The 8812-nt window shown below is 39.9% G+C and overlaps 1 pseudogene; it reads left to right on the forward strand.

Annotated features, from left to right (window-relative positions):
- The first annotated feature begins 365 nt into the window (after positions 1 to 365).
- Positions 366 to 2370, forward strand: LOC118854859 (annotated as a pseudogene).
- The last annotated feature ends 6442 nt before the right edge of the window (positions 2371 to 8812 follow it).

An 8812-nucleotide genomic window follows, 5' to 3' on the forward strand; every position in this document is an offset into this window, starting at 1 on the left:
CTTAGGGGAAATGTTATATCTCTAAATGGCTACCTGAATAAAATAGAGAAAGAGGAGAACAACGAATTGGACAGGCACCTGAAAAAAACTAGAAAATTAACATTAAAAATCCCCAATTAAATGACAATTTGGAAATTCTGAAAATCAAAGGAGAGATTAATAAAATAGAAATTAAGAAACCTATTGGACTAATAAAATTGAAAAGAAAGTACAAATACTAATTGAGGAAAACAGAATCTTAAATATGAGCATTGGGCAAATGCTAGCTAATGACACTATAAGACATTGAGAATCAATTAAACAGGCAAGCCGCCGAGTGAGAGAGAGACGGACATTGAGAGAGCGAGGAGGAGGAAGGAGAGAAAATGGCATCCACTGACTACGGTACCTACAATTTAGCTGCAGCCCAGCAGGGCTACAGTGCTTATGCAGCCCAGCCAGCTCAAGGATATGCACAGACCACCCAGGCATATGGGCAACAAAGTTATGGAACCTATGGGCAACCTACTGATGTCAGCTATACACAGGATCAGACAACTGCAACATATGGGCAGACTGCATATGCAATCTTTTATGGACAGCCTCCAACAGGTTATACTACACCAACTGCACCTCAAGCTTACAGTCAGCCTGTCCAAGGATATGAGATGGGAGCCTATGATACCACCACTGCTACAGTTACGACCACCCAGGCATCTTATGCAGCACAGTCTGCATATGGCACCCAGCCTGCCTATCCCATCTATCAGCAGCAACCAGCAACCTCCTCACCTGCCAGACCCCAGGATGGTAGCAAGCCCGCTGAGACTAGGCAGCCTCAATCTAGTACAGCAGGCTACAGCCAGCCTAGACTAGGATACGGACAAAGCAACTACAGTTACCCACAGGTGCCCGGCAGCTACCCCATGCAGCCAGTCACGGCACTGCCAGCCTATCCTCCAACCAGCTATTCTTCTACCCACCCGACTAGTTACGATCAGAGCAGTTACTCCCAGCAGAATACCTATGAGCAGCAGAGCAGCTATGGACAGCAGAGTAGCTATGCTCAACAGAGCAGCTATGGGCAGCAGCCTCCCACTAGTTATCCCCCCCAAACCGGATCCTACAGCCAGGCTCCAAGTCAATATAGCCGGCAGAGAGCAGCAGCTACACGCAACAGAGTGCGTTCCGGCAGGACCATACCAGTAGCATGGGTGTATATGGGCAGTAGTCTGGAGGCTTTTCCAGACCTGGAGAAAACCGGAGCATGAGTGGCCCTGATACCCAGGGCAGGGGAATAGGGGGATTTGATCGTGTAGGCATGAGCAGAGGTGGGCAGGGAGGAGGAGGAGGAGGATGTGGTGGAATGGGCGCTGGAGAGTGAGGTGGCTTCAATAAGCCTGGTGGACCTATGGAAGAAGGACCAGACCTTGACTTAGGCCCACCTGTAGATCCAGATGAAGACTCAGAAAACAGTGCAATTTATGTACAGGGGCTGAATGAAAATGTGATTGTTGATGAGCTGGCAGACTTTTTCAAACAGTGTGGGGTTGTCAAGATGAACAAAAGGACTGGGCAACCGATGATAAACATTTACTTAGACAAGGAAACTGGAAAACCAAAAGGAGATGCCACAGTATCCTACAATGACCCACCTACTGCAAAGGCTGCAGTAGAATGATGGAAAAGACTTCCAAGGGAGCAAACTCAAGGTGTCTCTTGCTCGGAAGAAACCTCCAATGAACAGCATGAGGGGTGGCATGCCTCCCGGTGAAGGCAGAGAAATGCCCCCTCCTCTCCAAGGAGGTCCTGGAGGGCCAGGGGGGCCAGGAGGTCCCATGGGTCGAATGGGAGGCAGAGGAGGAGACAGGGGAGGTTTTCCACCAACAGGACCCAGGGGTTCCCGAGGAAACCCTTCAGAAGGAGGAAACGTCCAGCACAGAGCAGGAGATTGTCAGTGCCCTATTCCAGGATGTGGAAACCAGAATTTTGCCTGGAGAACAGAGTGTAATCAGTAAGGCCCCTAAGCCAGAGGGATTTCTTCCACCGCCCTTTCCACCTCCAGGTGGCGGTCGTGGCAGAGGTGGCCCTGGTGGCATGAGGGGTGGCAGAGGTGGCCTCATGGACCATGGAGGGCCTGGCAGCATGTTCAGAGGAGGCCGAGGTGGAGACAGAGGTGGTTTCCGGGGAGGCCAAGGAATGGATCGAGGAGGCTTTTGGTGACCTGGAGGTCCTCATGGGCCTCTCATAGAGCAGATGGGAGGCAGAAGAGGTGGGCGTGGAGGACCTGGAAAAATGGATAAAGGCAAGCACCATCAGGAGTGCAGAGACCGTCGGTACCAGATGCAAAAACCCCGCAGAGCTGCATTTACTACCAGATTTATTTTTTAAACCAGAAAATGTTTTGAATTTATAATTCCATATTTATAATGTTGGCCACAACATTGTGATTATTCCCTGTCTGTACTTTAGTATTTTTCACCATTTGTGGAGAAACATTAAAACAAGTTAAATGGTAGTGCCATGAGTTTCTTTTCCTTCTTTTAAGATGGTTATTTAACGAAGACTAATTAACCAATGAGAAACCATTGTTGTGAGCATGAACAAATATCATTGTGTGGAGACCCAGGAGGAGAACTAACTGTAACAATGTTAATGGTTGTGATTTTTTTTTTAAATAAAATTCCAAATGTTTATAAACGTAAAAAAAAATCAATTAAACAAATACAAAATCTTGGAAAAAATGGAAGAAAATTTATAATGCCTCATCGAAGAAACAACTGACCTGGACAATAGATCCAGGAGATGCAGTACCAAAATCAGTGGACTACCTAAAAGCCATAATCAAGGACGTGGACAGCATCTTTAAAGAAATTATCAAGGAAATCTGTCCTAATATCTTGGAACCAGAGGGCAAAATAGGAATTGAAGGAATTCACTGATCACCTCAGGGAAAAGATCCCAAAATAAAAAAAAAATGCACGGAACATTTTAGTCAAATTTCAGAAAAGGAAAGAAGTACTACAAATGACCAGAAAGAAACAATTCAAATATTAGTAAGCCACAGTCAGGATTACACAGGACTTGGCACCTGCAATGTTAAAGGATTGGAGGTCATGGGACATGATATTCAGGAGGGCAAAGGAGCTAGGACTACAATCAGAACTCACCCAGCAAAATTATACATAATATATCAAGGGGAAAAATGATCATTCAATGAAACAGAAGGATTTCAAGCTTTCGTAAGGAGAAGACCAGAACTAAACCAGAAATATGACCTCAAATATCAAGACCCAAGAGAAACATAAACAGGTAAAAAGGGAAAAGAAAACATAAGGGATTCAATAGAGCTAAACCATTTATATCCCTAAAGTAAATTTGAGGGAATCAAATAACAAAACTTAAGGGAGGAGAAAGAAGAGTACAATGGGTCCAGAGTGAAGGGAGAGGTAGAACTGTATAAATTTTATCACATTAAGGGGCATGAAAGATCTATTACAATGGAAGGGAAGGTGTAAGGCTGGGCAACAAGCATCACTTGAACCTTGCTATCATCAGTAGTGAATCAAAGAGAAAATCATACACATAATCAGTTCAATATAGAAATCTATATTACCTGACAGGGAAGTAGGAGAGGAGGAGATCAAATAAGGGGAAACTAGGGACTAGAAGAAAGGAGAGCAAATTGGGTAAGGTGGAAGACAGAAGCAAAACACTGGTGAGGAGGGAAAAGGTGAAAGGAGACAGAGGACAAAAAGGAGGAGTAATTAGATGGAGGGAAAAACACAGGTAGTAATCAAAACTGTGAATGTGAATGGGATGAACTCCACCATAAAATGGAAGCAGATAACAGAGTGGATCAAAAACCAGAATCCTACAATACATTTTTTACAAGAAACACACTTGAAACAGAAAGAGATATACAAAGTAAACTTGAGGGGCTGGAGCAGTATCTAATATATTTCAGTTGAAGGAAAAAAAGGTGGGGCGTATCAATTCTCATTTCAGACAACATAAATGCAAAAGATACACCTAATTAAAAGAGATAAGAAAGAAAATTACATCTTGCTGAATGGTACCATAGATAATGAAACAATGTCCCTACTAAATTCTTAAATTCTTAAAGGAGAAGTCAGGTGAGTGGCAGGAAGAAATAGACAGCAAAACCATACTAGTAGGGGATCTCAACTATCCTCTCTCAGAACTTGATAAATCCAACCAAAAAATAAACAAAAAAAAAACAACTAAGGAGGTAAATAGCATGCCAGAAAAGTTAGATATGACAGACCTTTGGCATGATCTAGACATAAAGGGTGAAACCATAAGCAAATTAGAAGAACAAAGAATAGTTTACTTGTCAGACCTATGCGCAGGGGAAGAATTCATGACCAAACAAAACATAGACAGTATTACAAAATGTAAAATAAATAATTTTGATTATATTAACTTAAAAAAGCTTTTGTACAAACAAAACCAATGCACCCAATAAAAGAAGGAAAGCAGAAACCTGGGAAACAGTCTTTACAGTAAGCGTCTCTGATAAAGGCCTAATTTCTCAAATGTATAGACAACTGAGTCAAATTTACAAGAATACATGTCATCCCCCAGTTGATAAATGGTCAAAGAACATGAACAGGTAGTTTTCAGAAAAATAAATCAGAGCTATCTATAGGCATGTGAAGAAGTGCTCTAAATAACTTTTGATTAGAGAAATACAAATTAGAACAACTCAGGGATGCCACCTCAGAGTTATCAGATGGGCTAATATTTCAAAAAATGAAATTATAAATGTTGAAGAGCATGTGGGAAATTTGGGAAACTGATTCACTGTTGGTTGAGTTGTGAACTGATCCAACCATTCAGGAGAACGATTTGGAATTATGTCCAAAGGGCATCCAAACTGTGCATTCCCTTTGATCCAGCAATACCACTACTAATTCCATATCCCAAAGAGATCATTAAAAAAGGGGAAAAACCTACATATGCAAAAATATTTATAGCAGCCCTTTTTGTGGTGGTGAAATATTGGAAACTGAGGGGATGCCCACCAAATGGGGACTGGCTAAACAAATTGTGGCATATAAATGTAACGGAATACTATTGTGCAATAAGAAAGGATGAATAGGCAGACTTCAGAAAATCCTGGAAAGACTTGTATGTATTGATGCAAAGTGAAACCAGCAGAATCAGGAAAACCTTGTACACACTATCAGCAATATTGTGTGATGACCAACTATGAAATGACTCAGCTCTTCTCAACAATGTAATGATGCAAGACAAGTACAAAGGACTCACAAAAGAAAATGCTATCCATACCCAGATAAAGAACTGATGGACTCTGACTGTAGATTGAAACATTTTTTCATTTATTTTATTCATTGTTGTTTTTTTTTTTCTTTTGATCTTTCTTTTTTCAAAACTGTGACAAATACGGAAATATTTTTACATGATAACACATGTATAAACTATATTAAATTGCCTAGCATTTTCAGAAGAAGGGAAGGCATGGAAGGAGGGAGAAAAATTTGGAACTCAAAATCTTGAATGAAGATTTTGTATAGTTTTGCTGCCTATTTCTTCCCCTAACTTGCTTAACTTCTCCTTTAGGAATTTGGATGCTTTACCACTTGGTGCATATATGTTTACTGTTGATATTGCTTCATTGTCCATGGTACCTTATAGCAATATGTAATTTCCTTCCTTATCTCCTTTAATTATGTGGATTTTTCCTTTTACTTTGTCTGAGTACCCCATTCACATTCACAGTTATGATTACTACCTGTGTATTTCCCGCCATCTTATTAAAAATGAATGCTAAAAGATTTCTTGGCATGTTACTGGGGAAAATATAAAATACTATTTTAAAAAATTGTATCCCCTTATCTCTTCTCCTCTTCCTGAGAATATCTCTTCCCTTTCAGGAGTCATTATTTTTATATGTTTAATCAACTATTTTGGTAGGTACTTATCACCTCAGGCCTCCTGATCGGTCTATCTGCTTTAAGACTCTCCCCACTCCAGTTTATCCTACATTCAGTTGTCAAAGTGATCTTCTGTATCAATAATCCAGCTAGCAGCTTCTGTGGGGTGTAAGATCCACCAACAACCAGCTCCCAGAAAGCTGCCAACACGGGTCCTTTTGATCTGCTTTACTTAAGGAAAGCAAAGTTAAGGTGTTAACAATCTTAATTTAATCCAGCATACAAATAACATCCACCTAGTTCAGGGGGAAAAGCCAGCAAGCTGAATTACAGACCAAATACAATTTGAAGTTATCAACATCTGGGTGTACAGCCAGGGAGCTCATTAGAATGGCTGGCCCAGAGTCACATGCCACTCCTGCTGTGGCTCAGAGCTCTGAGGGAGAACGCTAACCTTTGGGCTTATATATCCTGTTCAGGGCCCGAGGGCCCTGACCTCACCCAGGCTGGGCATGGAGAAGTTCCCCACCCCCAATATCACATCAGATACAAATCAATGGCTCCCAGTTGTCTCAGTGCTGAGAAATACAAAAACATCTCACTTTATCTGCCCCATTCAAACAAAGGCCAGAATCATTAAAGGTCAACAGCAAAAAGTCCCACCTTGATTACTATTACATCTTCCTAAGCACAGTGATGATCAGGCCACCTTCCTCCTTTACTCAGTAAACCCTAATGGCTCTCTTTTACCTCAAGGATCAAATATAGGATGTCCCTAAAATCTGGACACATAGGCAAAAATGCTTATTTTCAAGAAATAAAATTAATGAAATTTTCAACAACATTTTACTTAATTGGAATATTAACAAATAACATTTTGAATATGATTTCCATCATTTGTGATGCAAATGTTGATGCACTTTGCAAGATTCACATGAACTCGATGAAATAAGTCCACATTGCTGTCTGTTTTAGCACATTCCCTCTTTATGTGTTAAATCAAGTGTGTTGCATCTGTGATTTTCATTGAGTACACCTTCTCCTTTAGCATACCCCAGAAAACGGAGTCAAGGGGGCTAAGATCTGTTAATATTCCAATTAAGTAAAATGTTGTTGAAAATTTCATTCATTCCATTTCTTGAAAATGTGCATTTTTGCCTATGTGTCCAGACTTTAGGGACACCCTGTATAATATCCCGCATTTAAATTTTTAAACCCTTCACAAACTGGTTCCTTCCTATTTTTCCAGTCTTCTTACTTCTGAGTTCAAGTCATACATTTTGCCAATACAGCAAAATCTGCCTCTTTGCTGTTCTTCAAATACAATAGTCTATCATCCAACTCAGTGCCTTTTCATTGATTGTCCCCATACTATTCTCCTCCTCTTCTTCTTCACCTTTACTTCCTGGCTTCTTTTAAGATTCAATTCAAATCCCATCTTCTACAGGAGGCACACATCCCTGGTCCTCAACTTGAGCCTAATCCTTATAAGATCATCTTCCATTTGTATAGCATTTATCTTTCATATAGATGCATTTTGCACATCATCCCAACCATTAGAATGTGAACTCCTTGAGAGAAGAGACTGTATTTATGCTTGTCTTTATGATTTACATTGCTTGGCACAGTTCTTGAGCACACCATAAATTCCTGACTGACCCATGGGTAATGAATTTAGGATAAAGTGAATTACACACGGACTATATATAAGCTCCCTCAAGAAGATGAACCAACCAGATACCTCAGTTATAAAACCAATGAAAACACATATTGGCTCTCTCCAAGATCTAGTTCTTTCTATCATATCATGAAATTTTAAGGATTGTTCTCTCCAGTTAATAATGTCAATATTCACCTTCAATGATTATACAATACCAAGACTCAGAAATCTCAAAGCTTTCAGTGCTATATACTTTTCCCTTTCACTAGTGACTTTTAGCTTTATAATATCCATCTCCATAGATGACATTTTTGAGCACATTAGTAAAGGGACATTTACTTGGACCTTGTCATCCACCCTGTGCATTTAGGATTTCTAAGCCTTTTCATTTGTCCTACAACTGACTTTTTTATTTCTCTTAATTCGAATATGAGCACCTACAGAACAGGAACTCACTTTTTCTATTTTTATCACCAAGCCTATGCATAGTATTCGGTACTTAGTAAGCATGCAATAAATGCTTTTTTATTCATTCATTCTAAGTGAATTGAGTATTCTGAACACACCAGAAATAGTATTCTGAACAACAGTTATGATTATATTGATAAAGACAGAAATAATGGCACAAAGAAATTTCCAAGTTGATAGTGTCAGCTAAAGAGCATTTATTGTACATTGCTATTGTCATCTTCAGCTCAAAGGAGTAATCATTCTTATTCAACTTTCTTTTATTTACCATACTTTATAAAGGCCCTACTCTCACCTTTGGCCTTATACAAGTTAATCACATTACCTTATCAGAATGAAGAGGACTTGAATGTCCTTGTGGTCAACCTAGGTTACATTCAATTCAATCCAACAAGTGCTTGCTATGTGTATGGTACTCTACTAGATGCAACAGACACATACAAGAAAAGAATAAAACTTTCTCTGCCTGAAAAAACCCTATATCCTAATGGCTGTCCACAAGAAAAAAAATATAATAGAAGGTAATTTGAAGGGAGGGAGATTACGATAACATTTTCAGCATGATTCTCATTTCATCAAAAATTATTTCCTACAGATATATCTGAAGGATAGGAGAGATTAAAGAAAAGGAGCGAGGATAGGGTAAAGATGAGTAAGGTCATTTTGAAGGTCAATCAAAATGGTGTGACCTCTAGAAAATTGTGATCTAGAGATCCCTAGAGATAGCTAGGTGGTAGAGTTGGAGAACTCCAGGCCTGGAGTCAGGAAGGCTTGAATTCAAATT

Source organism: Trichosurus vulpecula, chromosome 6 (assembly GCF_011100635.1).
Source record: "Trichosurus vulpecula isolate mTriVul1 chromosome 6, mTriVul1.pri, whole genome shotgun sequence".
Lineage (NCBI taxonomy): Eukaryota > Metazoa > Chordata > Mammalia > Diprotodontia > Phalangeridae > Trichosurus > Trichosurus vulpecula.